Here is a 13,217-nt window from a genome sequence, read left to right on the forward strand (position 1 = left end):
GACTGTCTCTCCTGCCTCCTTCTTCTTCTTCTTTTTTTTTTTTTTTGGCTGTGTTGGGTCTTTGCTGCTGCTCACAGGCTTTCTCTAGTTGTGGCAAGAGGGGACTACTCTTCGTTGCAGTGCGTGGGCTCCTCAGTGAGGTGGCTTCTCTTGTGGAGCGTGGGCTCTAGGTGCGCGGGCTTCAGCAGTTGCAGTATACAGGCTCAGTAGTTGTGGCTTACAGGCTCTAGAGCACAGGCTCAGTAGTTGTGGCTTACAGGCTCTAGAGCACAGGCTCGGTAGTTGTAGTGCACGGGCTTAGTTGCTGCAAGGCATATGAGATCATCCCAGACCAGGGCTCGAACCCATGTCCCCTGAATTGGCAGGTGGATTCTTAACCACTGCGCCACAAGCGAAGTTCCCTGCCCCCTTCTTATAAGGACGCTTCTGATGAAATTAAGCACAGCTACATCCTGCAGGATGATCTTTCCATCTCAAGACCCTTAACTGAATCACATCTGCAAAATCCCTCTTGCCGCCACATAAGGTAACATATTCCCAGGTTCTGGGGTCAGGATGTGGACATCTTTGGGGATGGGGTTATTATTCAAGGGGGCATGTGGGTTTGTGCTCTCTCTGCAATGAGCACGGATAGACCTGTTATCCTAAGGTCATCAAGCTTCCCACTGACCCCCCAGGCACAGGCATCCCAGAATTTCCTTCCTTAAGGCGTGCTCCCCAGGGCTGGGAGGAGCCTTCCCTCAGGGTGACAAGGGGCAGCTCTGCTCTTGAGGGTGGCACTCCTGCTGCCAGGCATCAGCCTCTCTGGGCACATCCTCACCCCCACATCCTGATGGAGCTCTGGCTTCTATTCTCAACCAGGGCTCCTCTCTCAGCCTTGGCTTTGGAACCAGACTTGGCCACGCCAAGGTCATGAGTAACCCTGGACAAATTACTCCCACCTCTGACCTTCCATTTCCTCATGCGCACAAAAGCATCAACACCATCTCCTCCCCAAAGCTATTGTGAGGATTGGAAATGGCAAACTATAATTCAGATAACTCAGACATCCATAAAGGTCTCCTTGCCCTTTGGAACGAGGATAAGATCTCTGCAAAACACAGCTTGGATGCTGACACTCCCGGCCTGAAATGCTGCAGTGGCTTCCGGTCGTGCTTAGGTTAAGACCAAGCTCCCTCGCGAGGCCTCCAGCAGCTGCAGAGTCCAGCCCCTGCCCACCTCTCTGCTCTCACCCCAAATCACCCCCACTGGCCCACTTCCGGTTCCTTGAATCCATGCAACCCACTTCTGGGATGTGTCCTTCTCTTTGTGTCCAGAACACTCTTTCACAGCTGTGTGAACCACCATCTCCCTCTCAGCCTTTGGCTCTTAGCCCAAAGCCCATCTCTTAGGACCATTCATTCCTAGTTGGTTACTCCCACTTACTCCCCATCTGCCCTCTGTGCCTCTCTCCTTCATCACACGTGTTGTCACATTCCTCCTCCTCCTGGGCATCCAGCTGGACCACACCTCCCACCTTCCTTGCAGGCAGGTGTGGTCATGGGGCTGTGTCCTCACAGCCAGTGGCACATGGGCAGGGAACGGGGGGGAGATGTCCTTCATTACATCAGTCCATTATACAGACTTCCCGCATAGCCCTCCCTGCTCTCTCTGTGTCCCCGTTTGTTAGGCCAAGTACAGTGGATCCGGTGATGATTAGGAAGTCCTAGCAGATGGTGGGGGCATCACAGGCTAGTAAAGCCTGCACCCCCTAATCAGAGAAGCCCTGATAAACACCCACACCAGGTTTCTCCATGAGTAAGAAATAAAGTTCTGTTGCGTTAAGCTGCTGAGATTTGGGGGTTGTCGGCCAACCCTGACATGTTTGTTTGTATCTGCTTCATTGTTTTTTGTCCACTCACTAAAAATGTCAACTCCAGGAGAGCAGGGGCACTGGCTGTCCTGGTGCCTGTTGTTATCTCGGCTCTGAGCACAGGGTCTCTGACACAGGTAGGTGCACAACCTAAGTTTTTTGAAAAAAATAAATACATGAGTGAAAAAATAAAGTTGTCCTGACTCCCATTTCTATGCTCTATGGAAATCCAAAGCCCACCCCACGTATTCGCAAGTTCCCATGCACTTGGGCTCAAGGGTTCAGCGTTCTGGCGTTTTGCTTCCCTTTCCCCTGGATCATTTTAAGCCTAAGCGTCTTCATTTCATCGTATTCACAGTTTGATACATCGAGCACGGAACCCCATCTCTTTCTGTGCACACACACACGGGCACATCAACCCAGGGCATGTGTGGGTACAGGATACTTAACTACAGTTAATGGAGGGCAGAGGATGACATTCACCCCAGTGCAGCTTCCAAACGAAGTCAACCACCCATTTTTACTTTCCAGGGCTACCCCCTGCTCCACCCAGGCACTCTCCCCAGCCAGTTCCCTCTACACGTTGTTCTACACGTTGTTCTCACCATATGGCCCCTTTTCTGGTTCTTTTTCCTTTTCCTCCTCTCCTCTCTCTCTCCTTGTGGCAGACTGTGTCAAGATGGTTGTGACACCATCTCCCAGCCTGCACACTCTTCAACTATGGGACCTCACCACCCTCTGGTCAAGAGGTGTGGTCTCCGTCCCCTCCTCTTGACTCTGAGCAGGCCTGTGACTGCTTCATCCTGATACCACAACGGGGAAGTCATGTCACATGATTTCTGAGCCCAGGTCATGACAGGCAATGCAGCCTCTGGCTTGTCTGCTGGGATGATTGCTTTTGGCAACCGCGCTGACATGTAAGAGGTCCAGCTCCCTTGAGGCCACCACGGTGTAAAGATGCGCAGACCACATGGAGATGCTGTGATGCTGGCCCTGGTCACCAGCCCCAGCTGAGGCTGCAGTGCAGATGCGGGCAAGTGCAGATGCCTTTTGATGCTACCTGCTGTTGAAACAGCCCATTCGGCCAAGTCTCCCCAGCTGAGCCACCTTTCTTTGTTCCACCCCAATTTCCAACCTACTGAATTCATGAGCATAATCAAGTTGTGGTTTTCCACCACCAGGTTTGAGGGTGCTCTGCTCTCCAGTAATAGAGCAACTGGAACATCCCTTCCCAGCTCTGCCGGAGGCAAAAAAGATTTTCCTCATTTTCTTAAGCATCCCGTTAGTCACTTCTTTTGTTGTCCTAGACTCTGCCCTCAGGGTCTCAGATTCCAGCCCAAGTGGCTTGTTAAGGTATTTTCCTAAATAAAACCTCTCTGGGATGTGTCCTGATGACAGCAATTAAGATAGCAAAGTGTTTTATCTCTGCCAAGTTTTTGAGTGCTTGGCATCTAGAGATGCTGGGTTAATGTTAGTTTTGAATTCTGCCTTCTTTGAACTCCTGGGGAGGTGGAAGATGAATAGAAGGTTGGGGTAAGGGAGCAACTTTAGAATTCCCAAAACTGGCCATTGGATCCTGCTGGACTTGGCATTTATACCAAGCAGGATCCAGCAATGAGAAAGCCTTTACCAGGAAGTTTAATAGAGGACATTTAATACAGAGAGTTTGGTACAATGGTGTAAGAAGAATGGAGAGGCCTTACATGTAGGGTTGCCAAATAAAATACAGGACGGCCAGTAAAATTTGCACTTCAGGGAAAGGAGAATTTTTTTTTCATGTAAGTATGTCCCATGCAATATTTGGAAATGCTTACTTATATTAAAAAAAATGATGTGCTCTTTATCTGAAATGCAAAGTTAACTGGGCTTCATGTGTTTTTACTTCTTATTTCTTAACTCCTGGGGGACCTTGAGGCAACCTGGAGGTTAGCAGTAGAAGGAAGCATCCCTTCCTGGGGCTGGGGGACAAAAAAGAGACGCTATTACCACGGTCCAGGGACTGAGGCTGCCCCCTGGAGCTGGCATCCTGGCAGGGACCACCTCGCTGGGGCTGGGACCAGAGAGGGGATGCAGCCACTGCAAAGATGCTGCCTGAAGCAGAGGGACAAACAGCAGCACCTCCTCCTCCCTCCTGCCCTCTATTCCTTGCCAGTGCCTCCCATTGGCTGACCCCAGCTGGAAGTTGTTGGCAAGTGAGCCTCGGAAATGTAATTTATAGGGGTCAGCCCTCTGGGCCACAAGCAGAGCAGACAAGGGTATGGTGCCTACACTGTACATTTCACCGCATTTATCAAAAATGTATTAGACTTATTTAACCATTTCTTGAGCCCTCACAATGTTTGTGGTAGTGTTATAAGCAATTCATAGGCATCATTTCCTTTAATCCTTAACCAAACTGTGATGAAGACACAATTCTCTTTTCCATTTTAGAGATGAAGACATTGAGGCTCAGTGAGATTAAGAAATTTGCCCCAAATCCCACATAACGTATGTGGCAGGGTCAGGTCTTTGCTGTATCAGCCAGAGGCACTTCAGCCCTGTGGCAGCGTGAGGGAAGGGTTGGAGTCAGAGAACCATGGCAACATCAATTCATCATAGACCGTTGGATCTGGAAGGGGAGCCATCTTGATCCATCCGTGTCCACAGGTTTTGGCTAACACGGTACCTGAAATGCCTTCTCATTCTTGGTCTTCCTAAAGGCATTCAATCCATTAGTTCTTCCATTCCAGCACTGCAAACTCACATGTTGGCAGGCCAACATGGTAGAAAATAGCAGAGTGTAATAGTTCAGAGCTTGAACTATGGAGTCAAAGGGCCAGTTCAAATCCTGGCTCTGTTCTTTACTGGCTCTGTGACTTTGGGCAAGCTCCTGAAGCTCTCTGTGGCTCTCACGCTTCATTCATAAAGTGAGCCTGCTACCGATGACAATGACATGGTGACAAAGATACTGATGGTGTCTACATTACAGGTAGGGTGACCACTCACAGTCGTTCGTGTTGGTCACTGCTCAAGGCTGCCGCTACAAGTGATGGGCCAGCAGCAGCCCCACCTGTAGATGTGAACGTTCAATGAATGTACCCACGGGAGGCACCTGTGCGGCACCTGGCCCACAGTCTGCACCCGATAACTGTTGGCTGTTATCATATACGCATACACCACAGAATCGACTAAGCGCAGGGCAGTAAGGGAAGCACTGAGAGGACAAAACTAAAAGCGCCTGTGGACCGTGTGATGGGGGAGGCAAGAGGTGTCGAGGAACCGTGCCGTTTTAGCAAGCTGTACTGTGTGCTACTTAGGGCACTGTCCTTAGCCCAGGGGGACAGAGGACAGAAAGGACCAGTTCTGGCTGGAAAATAAACATCAGGACTGGGAAGGAGTCGGTCTTGTAGAAAAGGACGTCAGAGGTGGGAATAGCCGAGGTGTAGGCAGCGGGGAGAGCATACCCAGGAGCTGTGGGGTGATGAGATGTGGGGCCCAGGAGGGCAGGTGGCAGAGGGAAGGAGGGGAGGAGGGGGATGCAGATGCAGGAGGCTGGAGAGCTTGGCAAGAGGCAGGGCCCTCACAAGGAGCTCTGGCTGTCCTCAGTGGCAGGGAAGGTGTTCAAGTTGAGAGGTTGCTTGGGCGGGGGAGGGCGGGACGGAGCATGCTTGGTGTCCAGCCTGCCGCTGCTTTCCTCCCCGCTCCCCACCACCCATCAGCCATCACTGCTGCACGGAGGCTGGCATGCCAGGCGATTTACACAGAGGATCCTGGGCATCCGGACTTACTGAGTGCCTTCTCTTGGGTCAGTTTTGCCTGTGGACAGAGACCTTCAAAGGCTAATGAAGGATGGTATTGCTATGTGTTTTGGGGCCTTGATAAGTCACCGCACCTCCCTAACTGTGGAGCTGTGGCCTCTGCTCCCAGCTCTATGCAAGCTTGCATGCAGCAAATATGATTGTGGACCTGAATGTATAAAGGGAAAGTCGGAATTTGGAATCCTGCACGATATTCCTGGGGACCCTGATCCTAGCACAAAGTGCGCCCCTGTCCTGTCCACCCAGCTCCCCACCCCAGGTGGATCCTTCCAGGTGATGTATCGTGGTCCAAAATTCTGCTGACCTGAGTCTTTGGCCCTGGGAAAGCCCCCTCCGTCCCACCGAAGGCCCCAGGCTCTGAGTCTCATAGATGATCAGATTAGGAGAGGCCTTCTGGGATCCGGTCGCCCAAAGCCCTTACTTTATGGCTGAGAGATCCAGGGTCAAAGGAGGGACAGGGTGGTCCTATGGCTTTCCAATGGGTCAGGAATGATTTAGGTTGGACTCTCTGATCTTCTCACTTCTCGCCCCCTATCCTTCACATTCAGCTTCATCTCTTTCATTTACCTGTTCACCTATCCAGCCAGCATTTTTAAAGTGATGCCGGGACTTCCCTGGTGGCGCAGTGGTTAAGAATCCACCTGCCAATGCAGGGGACACAGGTTCTATCCCTGGTACGGGAAGATCCCACGTGCTGCAGAACGATTAAGCCCGTGCGCCACAACTACTGAGCCTGCGCTCTAGAGCTTGTGAGCCACAACTATTGAGCAGGCATGCTGCAACTACTGAAGCCCATGCACCTAGAGCCTGTGCTCTGTAACAAGAGAAGCCACCACAATGAGAAACCCGCACATCGCAAGAAAGAGTAGGCCCCATTCGCCACAACTAGAGAAAGCCCGTGTGCAGCAAAGAAGACACAATGCAGCCAATAAGTAAATAAATATATTAAAAAAATAAAATGATGCCCTTTCCCATTCAGTCAGCACTGATTGAGCACCTGGCATCTGTCAGACACTGTGAGAATACAAGGAGGACTTCCTCAGTCCCTGACTAAGAGCTGCCCAGGGGACAGGGTAGACAGGAAGACAAAGAAAATCTTTTTTAACTAACCATTTTATTTAGTCAGTTAGTTAGTTTTTGGCTGTACCACGCAGCATGTGGAACTTCCAGACTGGGGACCGAACCTGTGTTGGAGGCTGTGGAAGCACCAGGTCTTAACCACTGGACCACCAGGGAAGTCCACAAAGAAACAATTTTGATGTGGAATAAGCACGTTCTTCTGAGGGTGGATGGCTGTCCTGGGGGCTCTGGAAGCCCAATGAGACATGGGATATGGGTGCCAGGAGGGAAGGGGTGATCTACCCTGCAGACAAAGCTGAGAGGGCAGCGGATGACTTTCCAGTGGCCCAGAAGGCTGCTCCTGTCTCCACCCGGCCAGCTAGCGTGAACGCAGGAAGGGAGGTGATCCACGGTGGCCCAGCAAGGAGATGGCAGAGCGGGAAGTGGGGGATGGGGCTGGGACAGGGCCTTGGTCACCTGGGCTGGGACCTGGTTTCCCAGGGACTCAGAGCCCCGGGAAGAATCTGACCCGAGGCATTACCTGATCCGCTCTGCTCTTTCCAACCCCCCTACTTTCAGCTGTGCCTACGTGCACCAGGATGGAGAAACTTCCACTGTTTACGCAATGATGACCTGGAGAGGCTGGGCTGTGCATTTTCCACCTTTATTCGGAAAGTTCAGCTGGTAAAGGGAAGCCACGTGTGTGTAACAGGAAGTCGGATTTCCAGGACATGGCTGCAGTCACAGCTCTATTTCTGGAACAATTCTGTGGGCTCCAATCTCTTTAGAAAACTTACATGAAAGCTTGCAAGGCCAGCTTTTCTCTTTCGTTATTTCTGTCCTGACTCGCCCTCCCTGCCTTTTCCCCATCCCTCTTCCATCGCAGAGAACTGGCTGAGGGGAATGTGTAACCCGGACGCCTTCCTTCGGGGCTTCGAGAAGAATTTCCTACCCATCGGACACAGGGCTGGACAGCTGCCTGGGGAGCCTGCCCAGAGGGGGCTCCTGTCTCCCTAGCCTCTGGCCGTGGGCCCAGAGATGCAGACACTGGCCCCTAGATTCTCCCCCAAAAGCTGGACCGTCGGGAAATCAGGGTCTGATCTCCCTGCTGTTGCAAAGTCCTTGTTAGACTCTGAGCAAGCCTTTAAGACGCTGGGCCCTGGTTTCCACAGCCTTAAAGGGGATCATTAACCCATATTCTGTCCCCCTCATAGGACTCATCTAATCAAAGGAGAAAATATAAGAAAACAATTATTGATTACTATTTTAAATGATTTCTTTATTTAATTTTTAATTTTTTAAGTGAAATCCAAATACTACAAAAGTAAGCATTTTATAGTATACTGTCCAGTGGCATTTGGTACTTTCCCAATGGTGTGCAATTACCACTTCTAGTTCCACGACAATTGCATGAACCTAGACTATCACCCTGTACCTGTTCAACAGTTACGCCTAGCCCCACCCCCCACACCACCCCCAGTGCTGGCAACCACTAATCCACTTTCTGTCTCTGGATTTACAAAGTGTGGATATTTCGCATGAATGGGATCATATCATATGTGAACTTTTGTGTCTGGCTTCCTTCACCTGGCATAATTTGTGGGGGGTCTACACACACTGCAGCGTGTTTCAGTACTTCATCCCTTTTTATGACTAAATAATATGCCATTGTGTGTGTACATCACCATCTAGCCCCTCTTCTGTTGATAGACACTTGGGGTGCTTCCACCTTTTGGCGATCGTGAAGAGCGCTGCTACAAACCGTAGTATGTCAACAGCTGACGGACACAATCAAGTTTGGGTGTTAGTCGGTTAGTCCACACGCCTGTGGATGATGAATTGGAGAGTGACAGGATGAGTAGTAGAGAGAGGAATTTATAGTTAGTAAGTCCTTGATATTATCTAATCGGAAGGTAAAGGAAGGCTTAACGGGGGCTGGGGAGGAGTAGAAGTCAGCAACACGTGTTACAGAAGCAGAACTGACAGGGCGTGGGGGTGGGATAGCTGTGGTGGGGGAGAGAGAGGGAGCCCCAGGGATGCTGCCTTGCCCATCGGATGTGCCAACCAGGGAGGCCAGTGGAGTCCCCAGGGGCAGGAGCAAGGGAAGAAGATGATGGATTTGGTTTGGATTTGTGGAAGTTGAAGGGCTTTGGGACGTTGAAGGGAAGATATGCAGCAGACAGATGGATATGTGGGTCTGAGAGAGGAGAAAGAGAAAAAGTAGAGCGTCATGGCACCAGCAGTGAGGAGCAGGGTGACTGTCGTTTGTAAGACGATATTTGAAGGTGAAGTGGGGGATGTTCAACTTGCAAAGGGCCAAGAAGGAACTAGACAGAAAGGAGGCATGCCACAGAAGCCACAGGAAAAGTGCTGGCCTTCAGCTGGGGAGGCCATTTCCCTTGTTTTCTCCTTTTGGTAAACTCCTATTGTACCCTCCACACCCAGCTGGGTGTGACCATCGTCTCTTTCTGGAGCTGCACCAGTACTGCTGCACCCCTCCACCTCAGTCTGATGAGCACTCTTGGCCAAGGTGAAAATTAATCTTCTGGCAGCCCTGGCCATTCCCTGGACTGGGCTGGCTCTTCTGTGATGAATGAACCCACAGGGCTCACCTCCAAAATGCCTCGGTTTAGAGCAAAGCTGAGAGTTCCCTGTCCGTGGCCTTGGTGGGGGATGGAGCACACATAATCCTCAGTCATGACTCATCTCATCCCTAGCAGCTTGTACCTTCAGGCGCTTGTCCTCTATGTGTTCCATGGCCTCAGGCACCTCGAAAGTGTTTGACAGCTATTTTGGGAGACACTGCAAGGAGCTTAAGGGTTCTGAGTGCAGGCTCAGAGACTGGCCACCTGGTTTACAGTCAGGGTCCACTGCTGGTGAGCTGCGTGCCCCTGGGCAAGATAGATTACCTCTCAGAGGTGTTTTTTGGTTTTTTTTTAACTTTTTCTTTTATATTGGAGTATAGTTGATTAACAACGTTATGTCCGTTTCAGGTGTAGAGCAAAGTGATTCCATTATACACATACATGTATCTACTCTTTTTCAAATTCTTTTCCCATTTAGGTTGCTACAGAATATTGAGCAGAGTTCCCTGTGCTATATAGTAAGTCCTTGTTGGTTATCTATTTTAAATATAGCAGTATGTACATGTCAATCAGAAACTCCGTAACTATCCCTCCTCCTCCCCTTTCCCCCTTCCCCTGCCCCACAATCATAAGTTCGTTCTCTAAGTCTGTGAGTCTGTGTCTGCCTCGGGAATGAGTTCATTGGCATCAATTTTTTTTAAGATTCTGCATATAAGGGAAATCATATGATAATTTGTCCTTCTCTGACTCATTTCACTCAGTATGACAATCTCTAGGTCCATCTATGTTGCTGTAAATGGCATGATTTCATTCTTTTAATGGCTGTGTGATATTCCATTGTATATGTACCACATCTTCTTTATCCATTCCTCTGTCAATGTACATTTAGGTGGCTTCCATGTCTTGACTACTATAAATAGTGCTGCAATGAACATGGGGGTGCATGTGTCCTTTCAAACCATGTTCTTCTCTGGATATATGCCCAGGAGTGGGATGCTAGGATCATAAGGTAGCTCTATTTTTAGTTTCTTAAGGAACCTCCATACTGTTCTCCACAGTGGCTGTTTTGGGTTTGTTTTTGTAGGTCATTTTTCTTCCCTTCCTTTCTTGTTTTCTTCTCTTGTGGTTTGATGACCAGCTTTAGTGTTGTGTTTGGGTTGCTTTTTCCTTTTTATCTGTAAAATGTGCATGCCAGGAAGTGTACCTACCCCTGGAATTCTGTAGCAGTTAAGTTACATCCTGCAAACACTGCGAACAGACTGGAACATGGGAGATACTTAATAAATGTTAGCTTTTTCTATTTAAATAGAATAAATTCCCAAAGGCCCACTTAGTCAACCAACACAATTTTTGAGAGCCTACCATGTTCCTGCTACTATGCTAGGAGCAGGGGATTCAGAAGGGAAGAAACCATGTTCCTGGCCTCAGGGAAGTTCTGTTTGTGACTTTGGGCAAGTAGGGGACTAAGACATCCTTCGGCGTAAAAGGTTGAGATGCACAGATTTTGTCCAGGTCCTCCAATGTACAGATCTGAAGATGGAGACCCCAGAGCCTGTGTGTCAGCAGCTGCCGTGCCATCTGTGAGAATGGGAGGGGCTTGGAGTCACAGGGCAAAATCCACTCTTTCTTCCCGGTGTGTCTTCCCTGACACCAACATTGCTCTTAGCATCTCCCCAAAGTGGTTCTCTGGCCTTTGCTGAGATAGCTGCCCAGGACAGAGCTCACTGCCCCTATGAGACAGAAGCTCGTGCCATCGCTGGTGGGGTCTACATTGGGAAGAACCATCTTGCACAGAAGGAGCCAGGCAAAGGTAATGGTAACAGCCACCCGGATACACCAAGCTCCTCGTCCTCATAACAGCCCTTCGGATAATAGAAGGCATTGATGAAGACGAGGCTGAACAGCCTTGATTCCACTACCCCCTGTCTCTGGGGTCCCTCCCTAGGGTCTGAGCTGGCCTGTGCATTTCGCTGAGCCCACAGAATGGGCAGAGCCAGGGGGCCTCTCACCAGCCAGCTCCCTGAAGTCTGTGACATCAAGGAAAGACATGGGTGGAGACACTTCTCCTCTACTATCCTAAATGCTCTTCAGCATTCCCAGCCTCCCTTGCAGTTTTGTTTGGACCACATGGGTAGTTCTGGCCTCTAGACCTTGAGTGGAAGTGATGCGTGTGGACTTCAAATTAAGAATTAGTGAGTCATCACCATCCCCTCGTCCTCTTGCCAATGACCTTGAAGGCCACAGATTGAAGTTGAAGTTGGCACTGTCATAAGATGAAAACATTAGGGAGCTGAGTCACCACATGGAGGGCCCATGGAGGGAAATTGCCAAACCTATCAGACACTGACACAGCAAGAAATAAACCTCTGTCGTTCTGTTCTAAGTCACTGGGATTCGAGGGCTTACTTATTGCTGCAGCTCTAGCCTGTCTCATCCTAACTGATGGAGTCAGGTCTGATCTTGAATCCTCTGGTCTCTCATGGAGTGTGTGGCCACAGGCAAGTAACTTAGAGTCTCTGAGCCTCAGATCTTCCATGATGGTGGTAGCACTATCTCATCCATGGGGCTCTTGTGAGAATTGAATGAGAAAATGCATAACAAATGCCTGATACAGAGAAAGGACTCAGAAAATGTGATGTTGCCATCTTTGCTTTCCATATACCTTGTCATTTAATACCCATTTTACAGATTAAGAAACTAAGTCTAAGAAATCAGGTTTATCCCATAGGTTACAAAGCTAGTGAGTCACAGAGAAAGGGTGGAGTTTGAAGCTAGGGGAATTCTGAGGTCCAGAGGTCCATCAGGGGCCTGGAGCCACCTATGTTCTGTGACAATGTGACACCGTGTATAGCTTTTTAGCCAGTTCACATTTGCTTGGGGTTTTGACCTGTTCCAACTGCACCTAGACTTTTCCTCTTGACCCAGTTCTCTTGGCTGAGGGGCAGAGACCTCGATCTCCTTATCTGGAGGGTGTGGACTTCATAATAACCAATGCCGAGTCTTTTTAAGTTCTCATCTGGGTGTGTGTGTGTTTTCTCTTGTGGCTTTCAAACCCTTTCTGTGTTGAAAATCTGGCTGAAGGTGATTCCATTGCACCCTCTGGTGGCCACTGTCTCTTGGCTTTCTGGTCAGGCTCTTGACCAAGGTCACTGTGAAATTTTAGCAGCTCCCAGGGCAGGGAGAACCAGCCGGCGGAGGTGCGTCTCCAAAGTGCTTCGGTTTAGAGCAAAGCAGACAGTCCCCTGTCCCCACGCTATTGCGGGGAACACAGCACCTTCATTTTGAAGTCCTGGCTCTACCCCTCCCTCCCTGGCAAACTACTTCATCTCCTGGAATCTCAGTTTCCTTGTTAAATTCTCTAGAAGGAACAGTGGCTCTTGGCAGGATGGTTGTAGGATTAAATGAGATTAGCATAGGCAAAGCACTTAGCTCGTGTTGACAGCGTGTGAAAGGGAAGTATGATCATTATTGATAATCTCCCACTTTTCCTGGTGTTACCATTGTCCGCCCATGAGACTGTGACCTTTCAATGGCAGAGAACCTGTCTTGTCCAGCCCCAGCCCCCAGGGGCTTTCAGTACCTGTTTATCAAAAGTATGTATATATAACGTATGTCCGTTTCTCACACACTCCCAGGAGGCAGGCAAATCAGGAATCATCATTCCCACTTTACAGAAAAGGTCCATGTCTGAATCCAGGTCTTTGCCTCCCAGCACCTGCGGGTGCCCGTGATGCAGCCAAGCTCCCTTCCTGGGGGACTTACAAAGGGAAGGAATCTTCCAGCAATACACAAACCTACACCACCTCGAGCTCCCTGTTTTGGATAAAGTGTCAAGAAAGCCAGTCCAAACGTTTTAAAACATGGAAGGGAAGGAGTTCTCAGAATTGGTTGGTCCCCACAAGAAGTTGGTCTGAAGGCGCCTTC

Source organism: Hippopotamus amphibius, chromosome 5 (genome assembly GCF_030028045.1).
Source record: "Hippopotamus amphibius kiboko isolate mHipAmp2 chromosome 5, mHipAmp2.hap2, whole genome shotgun sequence".
In the NCBI taxonomy this organism is placed as follows: domain Eukaryota; kingdom Metazoa; phylum Chordata; class Mammalia; order Artiodactyla; family Hippopotamidae; genus Hippopotamus; species Hippopotamus amphibius.